Raw genomic sequence first — 23,794 nt, 5'->3', positions numbered from 1 at the left:
CAGTGCTAAAACCAGAAAAATCTCAGGCAAACCTGGAAGAATTGGTCACCCTACCAAAGAAGATTGCTTTTAATGTTATCTAAGGTCTCTGCCCCCTCAGAGATTCTATGATTTATAAGATAGCTATGTTGATTTTCTCAGAAAAATTTCAAGTAAAGCAATGATTCTTATACAGTACTTTTGGTTCTCAGTCCCATGCTAATTTAATCACGAAGGACTTTTACATGTATTTTGAGCAATTATTCCACATTTGTGTTTAAGATTTGATCATTGCCAGTAGATTCATGCCCTATAATTGTATCAAATAATCAGGTGAATATTTCCCTACAAGTCCAAAGTCATTAATTACATAAATGAGCATTTTGAAAATACAGAACTGCACCTTTCTTAGGAAGCCACAGTGGATAATTTGTTTGTTTGAATTGCTGTTATTCTCAAATGAAGCTTTATGAAGGTGAACAGCAGAGCAGCCTGTTCCATCAGAATGAAATTTCACTAGGCTTATACACAGAAAGAGCTATTTGTGTTCAAGACATCCTAGTAGAAACTTTGTTCCTTTCTTTTAATCATCTATTGTATATGGGATTCTGGAATAAATTTATTAAATAAATCTGCAACCTTGAAGATTTGTTCATTCTTTGAGGTTCAATGTTTGTGTATTTAGGAATAAGACCTTCACAAAGAGGTTTTGTAGTTTTCCCTTGGCATTCTTCTTGGTAATATGCCACCTGCCCATTCTAACTGTTCAACTTCAGTACAACCATGCGGTGGTTTATTGAGGTCTGCCAACTTCCCTAAGCCATTTCCCTTATAACACACTTGACAAAACCATGTAATTAGAGTCCTAGGAGAAAAGAAGAGTAAGTGGTGAATGGGCTCTATTTTTATCTAGTTGGTGATTTATGGAAAAGATAAAGAGACTCTTCAAGTTTCTGCCTTTCCACCTCATTTCAAGAATAGAAATGCGTCGAGGTAAGAGTATCATGGCAAGGCTCTTGATGTGGCTGAAGGGTAGTGGCAATAAAAAGAGTTTTGACTGAGAGGAAAATAGTGGGAAACCAGCTACTCACTCAAGCCCACTCCACCACATGCTCCCTCCTACTTTGATTTGGCTTCATGCCTTCTGGGAATTTTCCTTGGATCATGCATCTGACTCTTCTCTCTGCTGTCACACAGAATCACTCTCTATTCTTGGATCTGTGTTGTTCACTGTAGTTGTTGATGATAGACTTACTATAGGGGCAGGAAAAAAACCTTGTTGTTCATGATGAATAAAGCCCCAAATGGATACAGTCTTGGACATTCTACTGCTTAAATTATCAACCATGCAAGAGAGGTATACAACTGTCTTAGCTTCCTGGTTGCCTCCTGGCTGCATCACTCTGTGTGCTATGGCTATGGTAGCTTCCGAAACTCTAATTGGAAACGTAATATAAGCAATGCAGTGTAGGATAGTGACACATCCCCCAGAAGGTCTTATGAAGAAGAGATGCATTTGTTACTAGAATCTGCAACCCCCCTCACAATCTCAGCTATCTGTTTTCACAAGTAACACTCTGGAATCTCAAACTGAGTGTGGAATTGTATACTTTCCTTGTATGGCCTTTCACATAGATTTGAAAAGGAAGTCAGGACTGAGTATTTTTAGTGGACACTGCAATTTTGATCCAGGATATCTTAGCTTTTTATGAATTATTCCAGTGGTAACTATTGGAAATCCATTGTTCAAGTTCAGAAAAAGGCTCACCAAAGGTAAATAGCATGTGTGCTCATCAATGATAATTAGCTTGCTTTTATTTAGCTATATTCCAGCCATGTTGAAACACCCATAGGAACATGACTGCCCTTTTCTGGGTTTGCATCTGAAGTTATCTACATGGATAAAGGTGAATTTCCCCCTCTTCCTTCTTGGTACTTATTTTTCCTGGTTTTGATCCTTTTCTCACACTATCCACATTGAGGAAAGGTGACTATCTCCTCAGCATTTCCCTTGATTAGGATGAAGATGATACTTGATTGTAGAATAGAAACCTACCCTCAAGAGAGAAGTTGGGAAAGAGGATTGAGAAATAATTTGCTTATGCAGGAAAAAGAACATGGAGAGACTTATGAATGTTGGGTCAGAAAACTCACTGTGATGAGAATGAAGTGTATAAAGTAATTCAGCAATGTCAGTGATGCAGGAGAAGGTGGCTGTAGAGTGGGCCGGTGGTGTTGCTCCCGGGACAGACCTTTCCATGGACCCGTCATGCTGGACTGGCACTGTGCACACTGCTGCTCTCGCTGTGCTATCCTACGCTGGATACACCGAGGTCTCAGATCTACTGTAACTGCACTTTTCAAAAAGTAGTGTTTGAAATTTATGAAAATATTAGTAAAATCTGAATGTTACTGATTGGATTTATACTGCTCATCAAGAAATTCTTCTTTACATATACTCAGGGCACTGCTGAACTGAGATATCACCACCTTTCTGCCCAATCACTTTCCACGTCTGCTAGGTTCTCCTGTAGGCTGCCCTGTCAATGTGACGCTCATTGCACATGGCCTATGTGCCACCCTTCCTGTCACCTTCAGTTTATCCCATACCTGAATTGCAGTATCATGTTATAAATACATCAGAGAGTTCAACAAAATTGTCCACAGGCAGCCAAGCCAAGTTTTTCCTTTACTTGCTTTTGAAAGACTTTATAAAATAATAATATACAGAATTTACAGTTATAAATTTAATTATTCTAGGAGAAATAATCACCAAGTTACTGTTTGGTGTATAACATTTTCCCATGACATCAATCAGGTGCCTGAAATAAACATCTAACAGTAGCCCACCTTTTTTTTCTCTTTTCTTTTTCTTTTTCTTTTCTTTTCTTTCTTTCTCTCTCTCTCTCTCTTTTTTTTTTTAAGACGGAGTCTTGATTTGTCACTCAGGCTGGAGTGCAATGGCACTATCAGCTCATGGCAGCCTCAGCCTCCTCGGTGATTCTCCTGCCTCAGCCTCCTAAGTAACTGGGATTGGGATTGCAGGCACCTGCCACCATGCCCGACTAATTTTGTATTTTTAGTAGAGACGGGGTTTCACCATGTTGGCCAGGCTGGTCTTAAACTCCTGACCTCAGGTCATCTGCCCACCTCAGCCTCCCAAAGTGCTGAGATTATAGGCGTGAGCCACTGCACCCAGCCTCAGCTCACCTTTTTATATCCTGTATGAGTTTTGTCTGTCTTTCCTATAGAATTCTCAAGTTCTTAAAACAAATGCATGCTTCATGTGACCTTTTCATTGAACCCACAAAATCGCTGTAAGTGCTGTTTTCTCTTAGGCTCAAAAACTTAACATAGGGAAATGCGTCTGAGGCAGTCAACACAACTGGGATGCTTCCTTTAAAAAAAAAATTCTTACAGACTGTAAAAGGTAGGCATCTCATCTCATTTGTATTTAACATCATATGTAATATACATAGATATATAGATATAACTTACACAAAGATAATTCAATATACATGCTTTGAATAATCCTACTGATTTGTTACCATCTTGCTTAAGTAGTCATTGTAGAGACAGTAAGATTTGCTTAGCCTCTTTGGCTGTGTGTGTGTGTGTGTGTGTGTGTGTAGATAAAGAGAAAATACAGCTTTGGGAAGAGACCAGTTTTTCACATAATTATTTGGAAGGTAATGAGCTGGTATATTCCTTAACATAAAGCCATTACTGTGACGTGCTATTCTTTACCACGTCCTAAGATGGTTGTGTTGTAAACTGGGGTTATGGTATACTGACTTCATTATCACTGTTCTTCCTTATAGCTAAATCATTAAGGATAATAATTAGCATTCTTTCCATATATTTATAGATTACAAATTTAACCTGGGATGTGTTTCCCTTCAGACAAATTGTTTTTGGGTCCACAAAAGAATTTCTTCATTATATATTTTTAAAAATTATCCTGCCTTTTCTTTTTAACAAGCAAATGTTTATCAGACACCTTATTTGTAGTAAAGTCTATAATAAACAGTGGGAGGGAGGGAATCTCTGTCTTTAAGGAACTTATTATTTAGTGGAAGAATCTAAAACCCATTAGTTGTGGTGTGCTCATTAAGTTTCCACCTGAGACAAAAATATACATTGCTGATTAATATGCCAAGATGGTATATATTTAGTTAGGTTTAGGTCATATGAAAAGTTTGGTTATACATCCCCACTGGCATATATACACACATACACATTTATTTATATCAATGGCTTTCAAGCATGTTTTCTCTCCTAAAGTGGCTAAGACTCTGGCCTAAAGTGAGGGAGAGGCAGGAGTCTTACTGTTGGCCCTCTTTATGCCACCTCCTCTCTTCATGCAATAGTCTTGAGCATGACCTGAAAATTCCTGATTCAGATTGTTTGATATGCAACAGTGTGTCTTAGAACATTAATTACTACAACTGTAGTCAATTTCTACAAAGATAACTCAATACACTTGCTTTGAGTAATCCTACTGGTTGGTTGCCATGTTGCTTAAGTAGCCTTGTTTCTAATGGCTTTGCTGTTTTTTCTTAATTCAGGCATTTCACGTCATTCACCCTCTTAGTCAACCATATGCAGTTTATAGCTTCACCATAGACATTTTCTATAACCAGTTTGTCTTTTTGGCAATATACATCTTATTTATTTTCTTAGTAAATATCTGGGCCTTATCACTTAGGATCTCATCACTTTTCATCTGAATTATTAGGAGAAACTCTACACTAGCTTTCTTCCTTTATTCTTGAAATTGATAGTGAATTGATTCCCTTCCACTTTGTTACCAGAGGGGTATTCCTAAATCATGAGCCATTTTTTGTTCTTCCCTGTTTAAATTTTAGTGATTTGCGTGGTCCTGGAGATAAAGTTCAAACCTCCTGACATCGCCTACCAATTTGGTCCAGTTCAGCTTATTGAATCTCTGATGAGATCCCCCAGTAATTCAGGAACTAGGTTAGAGATGGGAGTCCTTCCTCCAACCTTGTCCTCTGCCTTGTCCCTTTATGTGTGTTGAACTGTTTTCTATTATAGCACCTCAGTACCTCATTGCCTTGGTACAGGCTATAGCCTGGTACAGCCTTCTGCAAGCTTCAACAATTTTTTTTCCCCAAAATTCAGCTGAAGTTTCACTTCTTTTCGAAACATTTCATGATGGTTTCCAGACTAAGATCTCTTCTTCTGTGTTCCCTCTCTCCACTCAAACTATATCTCAAGCATATCTTTTTGTTAGAATTCTATTGCACTGATTTGTAACAATTTTCTGTCTCCTCTCATAAGAATGTGTTTCTTTGATGGCCAGGACTACATCCTGTTCATAGTTGTATTCTCTGTATTGTATCATCTATCAAGGTGACTTGCCTAAATATTTTATTTTTAAAAATGTGAATTTGAGCCCCTCTTAATATTGAGCCCCTCTGTTATGGACTGAATGTCTGTGTCCCCATGATTCATATGTTGAATCTCTAACCCTCAGTGTGATGATACTTGGAGATGAGGCCTTTGGGAGGTAATTAGGGGTAGATGAGGTCATGAGTATAGGGTCTTCATGATGGGATTAGTACTTGAAGAGACACCAGAACACTCTCTCCCTCTCTATCTCTGCACATACACTGAGAAAAGGCCATGTGAGGACACAATGAGAAGGTGGCTGTCTGTAAGAAGCCAGGAAGGGAGCTCCCACAAACACCCAACCATGTTGGCACCTGATCTCAGACTTCTAGCCTCCAGCACTATAAGAAAATGAATTTCTGTTGCTTAAGCCACCCAGTCTATGGTATTTTGTTATGGCAGCCCTAGCAGAATTATACATCCTCAGGGGAAGAACTGCTTGTTTATCATTTTGTTTACTGTCTTTATGTTAGATTTCTAACTCTGGAAAGTATTCCTTTTAGTTCTATGGTAATTCAACATTTAACAACAGGTTTTTTAAATTTAAAAAAAAGTAGTACGTGCTTGATATACAAGATTTGGGATGCGCGCACACACACACACACACATACACACACACACACACTCCTCACAATGAAAACATCATCCATAACCCAACAGAGAATCACTGTTAATATTTGTGTTTGTCTTCTGGTATATATAATAGAGTATGTATTGCACACACACACATATTCCACTAAAATAAGATCATACTATACTCCAAAGCAGTAAATATAGCTTACACTTATATACTTATATGGATGTTCATTTTATATTTAGCATCACAAGGTGCACATTTTGCTATGACAGTAGTCACTCTTCTTCAACATTATTTTGGGTATACAATTTTCCATCCAATGAATATATAACTCTACTATAGATGTAATGTTTGGTCTATATTCCTCTGAGATATTTAAACATTTATTAGTTTACTGGTTCCTCCAATCCAAGTGTTTATTACTCCCTCAAAGTTTACTTAGTTTCTTATAGTTCAAATATGGCAACTTTTCACAAGAATCTTAAAAATCATTTATTTATTCATTGATAAATATTTATTAAGTACCCACTGGGTAGTAGGAACTGTGTTTGTATTTCTTGGGAAATTCAGTAATATATAGCAAGAATCCAGAAAAAATATGTGGTGTTTGTTCCAGTTATTGTGCTTTTAGAAATTTATTGCTAGGAAGTAATTGTATATGCACAAACAGACCTGTGTACTCAGATGTTCCCTGCAGCATGGAGAGCAAAGGAATGGCCGTGACCTACATTTCCAACAGTGAGGAAATATCTAAATAATTGTGGCCCATCCATATGGTAGAATGTTTTTCAGCCATTAAAAATACCCTTCTCAGAAAGTATTTAAGAATGTGGGAATTGCTTAGAATAGAATGTTAAGTGAAAAAAAAAAAAAAACAGGTTACAAAATTCTGTGTACAACCTGTGATCTCTGTTTTATACAACACAAAACAGAACAAAAACTATTTATAGAAAATAAAACACCAAAATATGATTTGTTTTCTCTAATGGCTGGATTCCTGATAATTTTTTTTTTTGTCTATTCCTAATTATCTATGGAAAATATGTATTACCTTTGTGATTAAAAAATGTTTTGGGCAATTAAACATGTTCGAGATGGTTTATTAATTTCAGAGATATGGAGCACCTTTTACTAGAATTGCTTCATTTTGGTGAAGTGAAATTCTCCAAACATGGATTGAATTCTCACCTTCATAGTGATACCAGGAATGCTTTTGGAGTGTTTGTGACGAAAGGAAGCCCATCAAGGAAGCAGGGGAGACATTGCCAATATACCCTCAACACTTGTTCTTTAAGACTCAGCCTAGCAGTCAATTCTCCTGGCAAGTTTTCTCTGCATCTTATCCTAGCACCACAAATGCAAATCCAGTATACTGTGTTACTATTACACAGTGTTGCTATTGTTTGTTTATTTTCTCTCCTGGATTGTGCCGGAGCCTACCAATGTAATTGGTTTATAGCATTCAGTAAAATGTTGAGTGCATGAATGAGAAGTGAATGACTAATCCAATGCCAACATTGCTCAGTTACCCCTGAAACCCCTAGACTTGGGCAAACCGAAGCCGCTATGTTGGACTTGATGGAGTGATATCAGCCTTGCTTAATAGAAAAGCAACTCAAGCCAGGATATAGGATGGATTGTGTCAGTACAACCTCGGTGGATGTTTTTCATGCACTCCCCCAACATTGTTCTCCCTGGCTGGCTCTTGTATGATTATATTAGCTCTCGCATCTCTGAGGTGAGGATTGTTAAGCAGCATGGAGGTTGCCTGCTGTGTGGTTCAGCATTTGACATTGTTTGGTCCTGAGCTCTGTGATGGAGCTATCTGTTTCTGTATACTGAACTGTCTTTTTGGTGTGGGCTGGGGGATGCTGCTGGGTTCTCAGAATTCAAAAGCCTAATAAAAGAACAACCATACAGTAAAAGATATCAGGGAGAGAGGGCATTGTTTCTTATGTGGCAGCACAAAAAATGGGCTCTGGGCTAGAAGGAGGGACCCTGCTAATAAAGAGCTAACCCTGTGAGGGCTCTGGTGCTCTTGTTGTCATATAAAAATGGAATCCCTGAGCAGACGGCTGGAGCACAGGACTCTTTCTGTTAACTTCAAATTCCATTCCTATGGGGTAGGACTCATTCATAGGAGATGGGTCACATTCTGGCTCACAATGCCATGCCCATGATTCCTGCTGGAATCAGTGGGAACCATGGGTCCACAAGCTGAGGGAGTCTGGTTTCCTTTGATAAGGAGTGTAGAGTGTGTATGTGTTTGTGTGTATGAGTGTGAGTTGTATGTGATAGAGAAAGTGTATGTGTGTCAGGGGAGAGAGGGAATGAGAAATATTGAGAATTAGCCTTTTCCAAGAGAAAGGATTAAAGACATCCCTTTCTATTCTGGGATGGCCCTTTCTTTACTGTTATGAATAGCTCTACTAATAGAAAGAATTAACAAGTACTCCATCTGTCATAAATCCCATTTAATATTCATGCCCAAAATACACTGAGTTCTTGCCCTAATCTGGCTTGCTAACTGTTCCTTCTCAGCCCCAGGGAAAGGATTATTCCAATGGGATCACTTCCAGATATTTGGAGAGAAGGGGGTGGAGGTAGAGAAAATGAAAAGGCTGATTCTGCCTTCCAAGGAGTTTAATGAATGCCACTGCCTTCTAGCCCTGAATTGTCTTGGGGCAAATGGCTCATCAAGTTATCTGAAGCATACCACCTCCTGTTAACAAAGGCCATTTCAGGTCACCATGACTGGCTTCATTTCTGAAGTGTCTCTTCCTACCCTGCCTGGGCAATTCTCAACTTCTTTTTTGTTTCCTGATAAGGCTGCCTTTTCTGCATAGGATTTGGAAAGACTCTTCTATTTAATATTCAGTTTTACAGACCATTGCCAAGAAGCTGTTTAAATTGTCCGGACACATAACTGTAAATATTTTCTGTTTTATGTAGGGGCTCTTCCATGAATGGTAGCAGAGAATTCAATATTATGATTTGGCAAAACCTAGTTGACACAGATGTGTTGCCAGTACCCTTGGGCAATGCAGGATTCATAAAACTGTGTCCCAGGTGTGGCACCGCACTCCCACTTCGAGGTGAACCTTAGTGCCAAGAATTCACTCTCTTAATTGGTATAACTTTGTAGCCAATGTTGATATATTATAGGGCAAAAGACTACACTTGTTCTTCTTTAAAATTATTTCAGATATCCTTGTTCCTTTGCTTTTTCATATTAATTTTAGAATCATACTATCAAATTTTAATCAAAATTATTTTAGGTTGGATTGCATTTACTGAATTTATAGATTAATTTGGAGAGTTGGAGTTGTCCTTTATAGAGTCTTGAGTCTTCCCATACATGATATCCTCTCCATTTATTTGGTCTTATTTTGTATCTTTCCATAAAGTTTAATAATTTTTCCCATGAATGTCCTGGACATATTATTCTAGTGCATAAATCAGTGCCTGCTGCTATATAGTAGATATCCGATAAATTTTTACTGAATGATTATATTTTGTTGCTAGTGTGAATGGAATAAGAGTTCAACAAATGTTTGTGTATTGATTTTTTTATCTAGGAACCTTTCTGAAGCATATTTTTCTCTTCTTTTTTTTTTTTTTTTTTTCTTTTTGAGACAGAATTTCACTCTTATCACCCAGGCTGGAGTGCAATGGTGCAATCTCGGCTCACTGCAACCTCTGCCTCCCGGGTTCGAGCGACTCTCCTGCCTCAGCCTCCCAAGTAGCTGGGACTACAGGCACGCACTACTATGCCAGGCTAATTTTGTATTTTTAGAAGAGACTAGGTTTCACCATGTTGGCCAGGCTAGTCTCGAACTCCTGACCTCAGGTGATCAGCTCGCCTTGGCCTCCCAAAGTGCTGGGATTACAGGTGTGAACCACTGTGTCCAGCCCATGTTTTTCTATTCTAATAATATGGTACATTTTCTTGGATTTTCTGTGTATTCAATAATTTGGTCTGAAAAATCAGAGGTTTGTTTTTTATTTCTAACCTTTATGCATTTACTTTTCTTTATTGGCTTACTTTATTTGATATAATCTCCAGTACAATGTTGAATAGAAATGATGATAGAAGTATCCATTTCTTTTCCTGAATTTAATGGGAAATTGAAATCTCACTATAATATGTCTGCTTTCAATAGATGCCTGTTATCAAATTAAGGAAGTTCCCTTGTATTCTAATTTTCTAAGTGTTTTCATATCTTAAAATCATGGATAGGTTTCAAATTTGATTAAATACTTTTAAAAAATATGCTTGATTAGATGTGCTAACATTTTATTTAGTTTTTTGGCATTTGTGTTCACTTGATGTTCATTCTTTGGTCACAGATGCAAATATTGGTAGAAATATAGCATAGTGGTCAATAACGCATGCTCTGAAGTGAGACTGTTCGAGGTTTGAATTCTTGTTCTATCACTTCTGACTACTAACTTGAGTAAATTACAGACATTCTTTATGACCCAGTTTCCTTATCTCCAAATGGAGTAAATAATAACACCAACCACATAGTTTTGTTTTGTTTTGTTTTTGGAAAAATTAAATGAAATAATCCAAATAAGGCTGGACACGGTGGCTCACACCTGTAATCCCAGCACTTTGGGAGGCCAAGGCGAGTGGATCACTTGAGGTCAGAAGTTCAAGACCAGCCTGGGCAACATGGCAAAACCCTGTCTCCACTAAAAATACAAAAATTAGCCAGGCATGATGGTGCACACCTGTAATTCCAGCTACTCAGGAAGCCGAGACAGGAAAACCACTTGAAGCCAGGAGGCAGAGGTTTCAGTGAGCCAAAATTGCGCCACTGCACTCCAACCTGAGTGATAAAGTGAGACTTAGTCTCACAAAAAAAAAAAAAAAAAGGAAAAGAATAATCCAAGTAAAACTCTAAAACAGTTCCCAGTGCCTTGTTGAACATTTAATGTATGTCAACTCCATTTTCTTCTTCCTATTACTATTATTTCTCAGACTCCCCTTGTTTGGTTTTGGTGCCAAGGTTGTAACAGTACCTAAAGAAAGACTGAGAGATTTCTATTTTACTTTTCAATATAGCTTATATAAAATTAAGATTTTATGTTTATTGAAGCTTTGGTAATACTCATTAGTAGAAATCATCTGGCTTTAGGAATTTGTATGGATAAAATTTGTGGATAGTCTTTAAAATTATAGACTTACTCATGTTTTTATTTCTTTTTGAGTCAGTATTGACACATTTATTGAAAAATTATAAATTTATTTCTCAAAATGTGGGTTCATAGTTTTCACTTAAGATTAGGTTTGAATCCCTAGTTCATCTGAAATGCTGTTCTCTTTTCTACTGCTACCATTGTCTAACTTGTACAATCTCCTTTCCTTAACGCGTCTTACCGGAAAATCATCTATTTGATTTGCCATTTCAGAAAAAGAACTTCGTTTTATTATTCTTTTCTATCGTTTCTTTTATTATTATTATTATTATTATTTTGAGACAGGGTCTTGCTTTGTCACCCAAACTGGAGCGTAGTGGCACCATCTCGGCATACTGCAACCAACCTCCACCTTCTGGGCTCAAGTGCTTGATCCTTCCACCTCAGCCTCCTGAGTAGCTGGGACCATAGGTGCTAGCTGGGACCATAGGTGCATGCCACCATGCTCAACTAATTTTTTATATTTTTGATAGAGATTGGTTTCCACCTTGTTGCCCAGGCTGGTATCGAACTCCCAAGCTCAAGCGATCCACCTGCCTCGGCCTCCCAAAGTGCCCTTATGTTTATTATATGCATCCGTCTACTTTCTTCAAGTTCCATCTTTCTCTTTCTAACTTCTTGAATTGAATGCTTAGTTCACCTCATTTCTAGTTCAATGTGATATATATACACACACATGTATATACTTTTTACTTTTAATACTGCTTTAGGCATATCATACAAGTTTTGACATCTCGTGCTAATAATTTCTATCATGAGTTGTTAGCTCACAAGTCATTTGGAAATATTTTCTTTGTGTGGTATCATGGAAATATATTTGATCTTTTTCCTTGATTTTTGACAGAGCTCTGAATCTCTTGTAATTCTCTGAGTGATAAGGGTGATAGCATATATGTGTGTGTGTGTGTGTGTGTGTGTGTGTGTGTGTGTGTGTAGTTGCCCAGGCTGGAGTGCAATGGCATGATCTTGGCTCACTGCAACCTCCGCCTCCCGGGTTCAAGCAATTCTTCTGCCTCAGCCTCCTGAGTAACTGGGATTACAGGCATGTGCCACCATGCCCGGCTTATTTTGTACTTTTAGTAGAGACCGGATTTCTCCACATTGGTCAGGCTGGTCTCACTCCTGACCTCAGGCGATCCGCCCGCCTCGGCCTCCCAAAGTGCTGGGATTACAGGTGTGAGCTACCATGCCAGGCTGATAGGAGCATATTTTGTTCTAATGAAGTGACTCTTGGTTGGGCCCTTAGATCACTTCAGTATGGAGACTGGTCACCAATCAGAAGACTTGATTAGAAGCCTGAAACTTTCAGCGCCATCCCTTAACCTCCAGGTAGGAAGAAGGGGCTGGACATTGAGTTAATAATTGATCATTCCTTTGTGATTTAACTTCCATAAAAATTCCTAAACAATGGGATTTGGAGAGCTTCTGGGTTGGTGAATGCATCCATATACTGGGGGGGGTGGCACATCCCAACTCCACAGGACAGAGGCTCCTGTGCTTGGGACACATCTGGACTTCACTCTGTGTACCTGTTCATTTAGCTATGTACCCTTTATAATAAATGAGTAAGTACAAGTAAGGTGCTTTCCTGAGTTCTGTGAGCTGTTCACAACCTGAAGGAGGGGATTATGGGATTCCACAGCCTTATAGCTAAGTCAGTTGGAGGCATCAGTAATCTGGGAACCTCATACTTGTGACTGATTCGTGGTACTGAGTCCTTAAGCCTTTGGTGTCTGATACTAACTCTGGTTAGTTAGTGTCAGAATTGAACTGAATTGTAGAATACCCAAATGGTGCCAAGGAATTGTACAATTGGTTGTGGGTGTGGAAAATCCCCTACACATTTGGTGTCAGAATCTGTTGATGTCAGGCGGAAAAAGCACCTCTCATTTGGCATGTGTGTTCCAGTATTTGAAAGTTATGTTTTTCTGCTTCATTTCAGAATTCTAAATGTCATATAGGTCAATACTGATTATTATAATTATTTGGATATTCTGTGTCATACCAATTTTTGTCTAGGTGACGTCGCCTTCTGACAAAGATGTGTTAAAATCTACCTCTGTGATTTTTTCATTTTTTCCCCTTATAACCTTGCAGCTTTTGCTTTATATATTTTGAGACCATATTGTTTAGCACAACGATCAAGGTCATTCTATCTTCCTGAAAAACAATTCCCTTCTCATTTTGTGTGTTTAATACTAATAACTGTCATAAATTCCATTTTGTCTGAGTATAATAAGACTCTCCTAGCTTTCTCATTTGGTGTGTTTAATACTAAGAACTCTGTTTTAAATTCCATTTTGTCTGATGTAATAAGGCTCTCCTAGCTTTCTTGTACTTACTATTTGCCTGGCATATATTTTTTCATCTGTACCTTGTAAATATCATACAGTTGGAATTTCAAAAATTCCAGTCTGAAACTATAGCCAGTGGTTTCAATTTTCTTACAGTTATTACTAGTATATTTGGATCTATTTCTTCCATCTAATTTTCTGTTTTTGCATCATTCTCCTTTCTTTTTGCTCCTTTGGTCCATTTGAGTTTTGTTTTTCCTCTTCTTCTTTTTCTAGTTTGGGAGTTATACTTTTTATTTCTATTAGTGATAATCTTTAAATTCTTGTCATTAATACTTGACTAAGTTTAAAGTTAATGTTTAAAGCAATGTGAGGACTTCCACTTGTCTGTTCAGCTTTATTGAGTTACACTTGATAAATAAAAATTGCATATGTTTAAAGTGTACAATGCAATGATTTGACATACATATACATTGTGAAACCATCACCAGATTCAAGTGAATTAACATAATTTGTCACCTCAGAGTTACTTTTTTGTGTGCTGAGAACACAAAAAATCTTTTCTCTTAGCAAATGTTAAGTATACCATACAGTACTATTATTAACTATAATCACCATGCTGTACATTAGATTCCCAGAACTTATCCATCAGATAATTTAAAGTTTGTACCCTTTATTTTACCATCTTCCCATTCCCTGCCCAGCCAGCTCCTAGAAATCACCATCTACTGTCTGCTTCTATGAGTTCAACTTTTTAAAGATTCCACGTATAAGTGAGGTCATACGTGAGGTCGTGAGTATTTTTCTTTCTGTGTCTGGCTTATTTCACTTAGAATAACCTCCTTCAGGTTTATCCATATTGTTGCAAATGGCAAAATTTCCTTCTTTTTTAATATTTGTATATATGTGTGTGTGTATATATATCTAAAATGAGATATTATATATACATATATGTATATAATGGTGCTATATATACATCTATATGGAATTTATGTGGAATAATTTAGATATGCCATTGTATATATGGAATCTATATATACATGTAATTTGTGGATTATTTCACATTTTCTTTATCCATTCATCTGAGAATTTCCACTTTTTAAACTCAGCTCCTCTTCCATTTCCATGTTATTAGTGACTTCTATTGTCGTCTATCTAGTTATAACTTCCTCATTAGTTGTCTGAATTATTTTTATGCTTTGTTTACAGTCAATTCTGTTTCTATTTATCATAATATTTACTGATATTTGTGTTCATCATTGCATTGTGCTTTTTACTTCTTTGTTCTGGACTAAATTTCCTTAATGAAGTGTATTTTTAGTAGGTATTTCAGTGACAGTCTCTGAATGGTAAATTTTCCTTGCCTTTTTCCATAAACATCTTTAGTGTCCTCTCTCTTGGAGTTTTATTGACTTAGGTGTTGTATTCTGGGTTGACAGTTTTTTTCAAACAATAGTATGAAAATATCATTTGATTTTCCTGTGGGATATTCTGTTGCTAATGGGAAGTCTACTGGGGATCCAGCTGTAATTTTTTTTTGTTGGCAATTTGTTTCTTCTCTTTGTTTGCTTGGGAGATTTTCTGTTGTTTTAGCTATTCTGCAATTTTACCACAACGTGTCTAGTAGTAGATTCATTTTCATTTAGCCTCTTCAGCATTTGGGTACTTTTTCATTCTGAGGAATTCCACATTCAGTTCTGGAAAAATCTTAATCACTGTCTTTTCAAATATTACCTCACCCTCATTCTCTCTTTTTTCTCTTTTTGGAGATTTTCATACCGTAGCCTTTATATCTCTTAACTACTTTCATATTTCCCATCTTTTTATTATTCTCTGCTGTATTCTGTATAATTTCTTTAGATCTAGTTCCCATTTATCTAATATTCTCAACTCTGTTTAATCTGCCACATACTTTGAGCTTCTAATTTTATTTTATTATTATTACTATGTTTGAGACAAGCTCTCACTCTGTCACCCAGGCTAGACTAGTGCAGTAGCATGATCTCAGCTCACTGGAACTTCAGCCTCCTGGGTTCAAGTGATTCTTATGCCTCAGCCTCCCAAGTAGCTGGGATTGCAGGTATGCACCATTACGCCCAGCTAACTTTTGTATTTTTAGTAGAGATGGGATTTTGCCATGTTGGCCAGGCTGGTCTTGAACTCATGGCCTCAAGTAATACACCCTCCTCAGCCTCCCAAAGTGCTGGAGTTACAGGTGTGAGCCACTGTGCCTGACCTTGAGCTTCTAATTTTAAGCACTATATTTTTCATTTCAATAAATTTTGCTTTTTAAAAAATCTGTCCTTTTTCATACTTTTATTATAATTTTAGCAAAGTTTTAATAATTTTAAACATACATATTTTTTAGTCTGTTTCAGTTCTCTTCTCTCCCAGTACTTGGAATGATAATTCTCTCATGTATTAATTACATCTGCTGGCATTCCATTCCCTCTTGGTCCTTTATTCTTTGTGTGTGTTTTATTATAATTTTAGCAAAGTTTTAATAATTTTAAACATACATATTTTTTAGTCTGTTTCAGTTCTCTTCTCTCCCAGTACTTGGAATGATAATTCTCTCATGTATTAATTACATCTGCTGGCATTCCATTCCCTCTTGGTCCTTTATTCTTTGTGTGTGTGTGTGTGTGTGTGTGTGTGTATTGTAATACTTTATTTTTAAAAAGAGTTCATTATCAGCAGTTTTTTTTTTTTCCTTGTGGGATTTCTGTGTTCTCAGTTGGTTTAAGTGCCCCTCCAAGAAATAGCTTACACATGGTTTCAAGAAAGTTCAATATTTCTTGCTATTGGTTACAACAGAGAGGACAGAGCTAGCAGCCACTGAGAGACAAATCCCAAGTGAGCGAGGACAAAATGAATGGAGCAAGGACCTAGAGAAGGTGAGTAGCTAAAGGATGAGGAGTCCAGGTATAGTATAACTTTATAAAAAGGAAGAGGAATATGTCTTTCTTTTCAATAGAAGGAAAGGTAAAACTGTGATGAAAAACAGAAAATTTTGAGTAAAAAACTTGAGAGAGGCCCAAGAAATGATTTATTCTTCTTAGAAATGACAAGAGATGAGTTGTCTTTGCAGGTAAGGCACTCAGATAGTTATGTGTCTGAGGAGACTAATGCTGTTAGAAGTGCCGTAGGGCAACAGGAAAAGTTAGCAGAAAGGATTGTCAAGAAGAAGTGAGGGCCCAGCCAGGATTTAGAGAAAATAGACTTGTGAGATACAATCTATGTGCTTTGGTGATTTTTCCCACACTACTTGGCAGCTATGGATAGAGGGAAGATAAGTATGGGTTTGCCAGATTCATTGATTGACAATCCAGCCATAGGAGGCAATTTGGGAGTGAGCAATTCTAAGATTCCTGCAAAAGCCCTATTTAAATCATTTCTAATGGATTCCAGGTTGGGTAAGGGGCAAAAGAAGCCAGAAAGACTCTGATGAATGAGGAGACAAGAGAAGAATCTAGAAAATGGAGACTCAGTGAAGGTGAGGACAGATCGACAGGAATGAGAGGGCTGTGGGGTAAGAAGTGAAGGAAGTGAGGTCAGGAAAGGGGATTTTCCAGCTTGAGGTCTTGACCATGAAATAGTTCTCAGCGCCGAGCATACCAGTAATTATTTGTGGCTCAGTTATTTCCTAGATCCTTGCTATCTGGAGGAAAAGTTAGTGGCTCTGAGCTGCAGCATGGAGTCTCTCAGCTTCAACTTTCTATTGTAAAAAGTGAGAATGTCAGCCTTGCAGAACTATTATCCTACTTTTCAAAAAAAGATACATATTAGGTGCTCAGCAATTTAAAAAAATCTCTGGGGATTGTGTCTAAAATTATCATATTCTAAAGCCATGAGGGGGTCTATCAAGGCAAATATTTTAACATCACTTGAGAACTTTGAGCCCCATTTCTTCAAATGCTTGCCCATGATTCCTGGAACTTTTGCTTTCTGGGTGAAGTCTTGGTTTAGCATGTGCAGCAAATAACACAGAACACAGCCACTCCCTGAGAGCATCTCCACCTCCCCTCTCCTCTCCTGTGACTTACGTTTTCCTCAGTGAGCTGGCTGCCACCTCTGCAGCTGCCCTTTGAAGCATTTCTCCAGAGTGGTGACCGTCATTAGCTGTGCTGCGGCTTGGCTGTTCTCCCTGCCAACTGTGGTTGTGTCTGCCCTCCCTTTCCATAGGATGTGCTGGCAGGCTTGGTGCTTTACCAAATCACAGCGGCCTTTGTGGGTCTCTGTCAGCATTCCTTTTCTTTTGCTTTCTTTGTCTAGGTTGTTTCTAGAAGGGAGCAGAACTTGGTTGCTGAGTCATCACTGGCTGTGATGTGGGAAGTCAGAACAGTTCTTTACCTTTTCTTGTTTATTTATGATCTCTTCCCTCCAGAATGCTGAGAGTGTTTTGAAGGAGAAGATTCATAGGAAGAAACAAACAAATTTAACTGGGATAATAGGTTGGGATGGGACACACTTCCAGTCCAATCTTGCTGTCCACTTAGTGGTAGGGAGGGGTCAGTTCACTGTGCTGTTTCATTGGGACTTACTTTGGCATCCTCATACTAAGTTAAGTGTAGAGAATGCAGTGATGGGATTGCATTAGCCTTCAAAGAGGTGCTTACTTGTGACTGGCCTACTTAGAAAAAATGGAGTGGAAAAAAAAAAGGAATGTTTTGATGCAGAAAGAAAAATAAGGTAGTAGAAGGTAGAAATAGAGAACCGTAGTGAAGGACCAAGCAGATGGACTGTATTAGCTCTAAAATGTCCCTGGACTGTGTTCTTCCTGGCCATGTCCTGGATTTTCCATTCTTGCTGACATTTCCAAGTCATAAATCAAGGGGAAATACTCGAAGACCCTTATGATTTCGTTGAAATATGAGCAGCCAGGACACCCTCTGGGTGGAGTAGGACTTGCAGGTGCTGGAGGTGGGCGGGCAGGACATGAGTTGAACAGCAGGCAGGGATATTGGGCAGGGGTGGCCATTGCCTATGGTGTCCAAAATTTCACCTTTTTAAAAGAAACTTTGGGATTTTGGCCTATGAAGGACAGTCCAGTGAGTCATTTCTGCTGGGCTGGGATGGGAAATTACTGGGTTTTGGTCTTATGATTCTGAAAGTCTGCAGATGTGCAACCATAAGTCTTTTTTATTCTCCTTTACTCTGCCTTTTAAAAAGTTAACAGTTAACAAAACCCTCCCTATTCTGCCGCAGGTGGATCAAATCCTTTTTCTCTCATTTGACCCCATTATAGTCTTGAGAACTAGCTAGACACTTTTCAGATTAAGAAGCTGTGTCTTGCCCAAATTCCTGTCCTCATGACAGGTTTTCCCCAAATCTAGGACTAATTCCTGGTCGACTGCTTTACATATTCACATCAGCGGTGGCTTCAGTTCTGTGCATATTCTAATACTTGACATGGATGTCTATCTTACGGACTTTCTTTCTGGAGTCCTTTAAGGACTATTCTTAATTGCTTGATGCCATAGGCTGCAGGTTATGACTGTGAGAGGGGTACTGTGCTAATCTCTAGACATACATGATTTTGTTTACATTTTCTACCCCTGTGAAGTAGGTATTATTATTCTTATTTGGTAGCATAATAAAATGAGGTTTAGTAGTGTTACATAAAGTGACAAGAAGTTGGTAGTGGCTGAGCTAGGATTTGAACCCAGGTCTATCCTACCTCTAAGCTTAAGTGCCTAATTAGTCTGCTGGAGACTCAATCTGGAGTCCATGCCCCTGTCACCCCTAGATTCTATGTAACGTTTTGTACATGTTTTTCCGGGAAGAGGGATCCTGGTCTATATCAGATTTTCAAAGGGCTACGATCCCAACAAAGCTAAGAACACTGTACTCAACTATTAGAGTTGGTGGATCAGTTAGGATGCTCTTGGTTGCAAACAAAGCAGAACTGAACTCAAACTGGCTGTGTCAGTGTTCACGTACAGTTTAATCAGGATTCCTGCTCTGTTGCTCTGTAACAGTCCTGGCTTCATCCTCCTCCGTGTATAGGCTTTGTCCTCAGGCTTCCCTTATTGATAGCAAAATGCTTGCAACAGTTTTGGGTCCAATGTCTTCACACACAGGTCCAAAAGAAGAGCATTTCTCCCGTCTATACTGTCCAACAAAACTTGTGGGCTTTATTGTTGGCCATGGGGCCAAGTGAGATCCTGTGCCCCTGTCTTGAGCAGTCATGGGAACTGGGGGATGCCATGCATGGATTGGCTGCAGCCTGTGTTCCTTGTGCATTCCTGAATCCATCACAGTCCTAACGAGGATAAGATTACATTGAGTGCCTTAGGCCACTGCAGTAGGGCATAGGGTCATTTTTACCCCATTGACATGGCTGATTGCTAATGGTCAGGGGAGAGGTGAAGTGGATGATGAGCAGGCATCCAACAATACTCAAAATGGTTAGTATTCTTCCCATGGCATCTCAAAGATTTTGCAACAGTCTCCATATCTTAGTGGGACAAGACGAAAGCAAATTCAGCTTCTAGGAGGATGCTTTTTGGCATTTCATTGTTCTCTTTGATTTGAAGAGTTTAATATGCTGCCTTTTCCCCATCCCCAATCAGAGTCTATTTAGTGAGGCAAGATGTCCCTACCAACGAGGAGATATTTCCTTTAGATGCAGTTCTAATTAGAACTGCTGCTTCTGAGAAACACTTTCACGGCCTGAGTTATAAACTCCTTTGTTATATTTTCCTCTTGTTTAAGAATGTATAGTCTCAGAATCCAAGGGTGGGTGGAAAGAGGAAGAGCAATTGAAAATGAGAATGTGAAAGAAGACAGAAGTCTTTTTTATGAGAACTTAAGCAGAGTGATGACTGCATATGTCTGAAAATATAATTATCCTCTTTTGTTTGCTTGATAGAGTTTTGATAGATAGGATCTTGACAGCTCTGTTATGAAACGTTAAAATGTAATTTAGGTTAAAAATCTTAATTATCTTAAATTATAGTCTGAAGTCATGTTCTAGACTTTGATCCTTTTATCATTTGTGACACAGTAGAGGCTGCAGGTGCAGCTAATCCAGCTGCTGTGTTTGCATAAAAGTGAAAAAAGTGGTTGATTGACTCACTGGACACCCCTGGAGGGGATATATGTGCGCATAGAAGGAAACCAGTGGGATTTGCCTTCTGCCCCGCAATCCCTAGGTGATACTGTTAACTTTAGAGCAGAGGATTATTGTGGGTACTTATATTCATTAGAGAATAAAGCCCAAGTTCCTTAGAGCAACATTCAGGCCCTTAAGGACATGGTCGTAAACTACCCTCTCAGGCTCAGGGAGACATATGTGCAGTGAAGAGGGTGTGGGCCTCAGAGTCAGACACTAGACTCCTACCTCCCCCCACTGACTTGCTAAGCAAACCGTGACTTGCTATTTAAGATCTCTAAGCTTCAGTTTCTTCCATTTACCATAAACGCAAAGAAGACACACTGACCTTCCTTGTGGAGTTGAATCACCTCATCACTCCTCTGTACTCTCCCAGGTATCTGCTTCCTCTCTCTTCCTCTCTCCCTTTCTTACATTGTTATTTTTATTTCACGTGGCCTCTCTCTTTCTCTCTCTCCCCCACCAATCAAGGAGATGGAATGTTCATTAGGCACATGGACTGCATGTCCTCCCCTCCCTTCATCTCCTAGTCTTAGTAGAGCGATTGGTCACATTATTAAGTGCTAGATACAACTTTGCTAAAATGAGTGCTTAACAACATCCTTCATCATCCATTTGACCTTCTTAGCAAATGTCAATTAAAAAATGAAATACCGAAGTGAGTCAGAAGGAGAGCGGGCTGGTTGAGGTGAGACATAGCTTTGTAGAGTGGGTGCTGGAGTTTGACCCAATGGGTTTAAGTTCTGGCTAAATGATGACCTTGGGCAGGTTACCATTCTGGGCTCAGTTTCCTCTGTAAGATAGGGATGATAATAGACCCTCTTTAGAGGGTTGCTATGAGAAAAAAAAAATGAGATAATAAAAAATATACTTAGGAGAATGAGCACTTAATTAACATGACCTATTGTTCCCCTAGAAGATTAGTTCTGCCGGGTAAGAACTTGACGGTACACTCATGAAATCTGATGCAAGTCTTATTCTTTCATGAGATGAAAACTGAGCAAGAGCTGAGAAATCCTTTTATGTCTTTCTCCTCACTTTGTCCAAGGTGGGGAATAAGATACATAGGACTATAGGATATTTCCTGTAGACAACCTGAGCATTACTGAGAGGGCAGAGGGAGTGTGTGAATCTTGTGTCCCGGCCTGACCACATGGCTGCCTATTTCACCATGTCAGGGGGCTGCCAGCCTCTGAGGTATTGTCCCTTTTGACATCTTCAGAAGCCACCTATCATGAAGACTAAATTCTACATCTGTCTTCTCTAGAAAACAGAGTCAAAAATCAACATCTATAAGGCACTTATTGCATAGCTATTATGACATAGATAATATCATTTAATTCACACAATAATCTCCTAAATTAGTTGCTATCATTATCTCAACCTCACAGAGGAGGAGACTGAAGAACAAAGCAGTCAAGTACATTGCCCAGGGTATACTGGTTAGAAGTGGTAGAGGCAGGATTCGCATCCACCTCTGGCCCTGCTGCCTCTTCTGCTCATGATATCTGTGCCCCAGGGTTCTAGATGGGACCATGCATCCATGATACCCACAAGGCTGTCCATTCCTACATAGTGTTCTTCTCCTCTGACCTCCTAGTGAATGGTGATAAAGGTTAATGACTACTTGGACTTTAATGTCTGTGGCTGTTGTTTCAAAGGCAGAATCATCATTTAAAAGAGGCTTAGGAAGGCTTAATGAATTTGGTTGTCAGAAATATGACTCTCCTAAGGCTTGGGGTGAGTTGAAAGAGAACTCAACACAAGCCCATCAGCTTGATGCAATGTCCTGCTTAGGGCTTGCAGGAGTCCAGTGTAAAGGCAAATAAAAGACCCAGGTGCAAAAATGGGTTGGCATGCACTTCCTTTTTTCCATCAGATGGGGCGTCCTTACTCCCAGTCTTTCCAGATGCTCTTCCCACTCTTCAATGGCTCCTGGCTCAGAAATCCTGTGCACCTGGAAGAAAGTGAAAACCAGTCTTTCAATAAACACATTACACAGACTTATTGTGAACCCTGGGTAGAATCTAGCATTGGAGGGAGAAGAGAACTTGGTAAGTTTTATTACTCTACAGAGCACTTGAACTCTACTTTTTTGAAGAAGCACCAGTGGTGTTCTGGGGCATCTCTTGTGCCCAGGAAGCTCATGGGAGCATTCACTGCCTCAGTTAGGGGAAATCTCCAGAGAATATTTCTCTCGTTTGAAATAGAGATTCTAACTCATGCTTAGAGGATCATTTATACAATATTCTTTTGGGAGCCTGGTTGTTTAACATCTGCTTTGGGGCAGGAGTATTTTTCTAAAAAAATACTTTATTTCTTTCTTATTAACAGTTGTCTACCCTACAAAATTGCCATGTGCAAACAGGATGGGTGTTAATAAGGCTGCAAAAGTTATTGTGGAAATCCATTTGGCCTCAGGCCTCTGTATACGGCATGCTAAGACACAGAGAAGAATTACTCAGCCTGGGTGCCAGCTGAGATGCTCTACCCAGCTCTGCCCTGCCTTTTTGGAAGCTTTCTTTGTTTCCTTACTTTTGACATGTGGGATTGTAAATTTGAGAGCTTCCTGAGATGTCAGCCATGAGAAGCCAGATTCTGTGTAATGCTACCTATGTAGTCTTCCAGACTTGAAAATAAACAGACATATAAGTATTTGAAAGGCCAAACAAGGAAAACTATGAGCCAAAGAAAGACTGAAACAAGATGTGACAAGTCTCATGTAAATTATTCATAATTCTGTTCTGATTCATAGTAGAGTTAAAATAACCTGTAAGCCCAACACTGCAGCTGGTTAAGAGAGCACTGGTGTGTTTGTCTCCTTCAGTGAGGGCAGGCTGAGTGGAGGCCTGTGGCCAGGAGATCCCTGCAGATAAAAAATGACTCTTCAAGGTCAAATGGCCTGTTGGCTGAGGGTCTCAAAGATTTGGTAATCAGAGTTGGAGTATAACCAAGGAAGAGGCTGAGGAAAATCTGGATAGACCTTTCTGCGGGTGGTGGCCGCTTCTCTGTCTTTGCCCCACCCATTGCAGATTGTCTCTGGAAAACGAAGTTCCCACAGCTCCATTTTATCTTCAGAGTAGTATTGATGAACTATCTACTTTAAAATTACCTACACCACTTATTAAAATGCACACTTCAGGCCCTATCCCATGAAATCAGGAACTTTGTCCATGCAGCTGAGAAATCTGCTCTTCTAGAAAATAC

The 23,794-nt window shown here is 38.9% G+C and overlaps 1 long non-coding RNA gene across 1 annotated transcript in view; it reads left to right on the top strand.

Annotated features, from left to right (window-relative positions):
• The first annotated feature begins 14,195 nt into the window (after nt 1-14,195).
• LOC117069653 overlaps nt 14,196-23,794 on the top strand; it is a 35,724-nt gene continuing 26,125 nt past the window's right edge. Inside the window, exon 1 of the long non-coding RNA XR_004431622.1 lies at nt 14,196-14,263. This is a non-coding gene — a long non-coding RNA (uncharacterized LOC117069653). The remainder of the gene's footprint in view (nt 14,264-23,794) is intronic.

The sequence above is a fragment of the Trachypithecus francoisi genome, unplaced genomic scaffold (assembly GCF_009764315.1).
Source record: "Trachypithecus francoisi isolate TF-2019V2 unplaced genomic scaffold, Tfra_2.0 Lachesis_group3, whole genome shotgun sequence".
Lineage (NCBI taxonomy): Eukaryota > Metazoa > Chordata > Mammalia > Primates > Cercopithecidae > Trachypithecus > Trachypithecus francoisi.
This window is presented reverse-complemented; position numbering and strand designations above follow the sequence as displayed.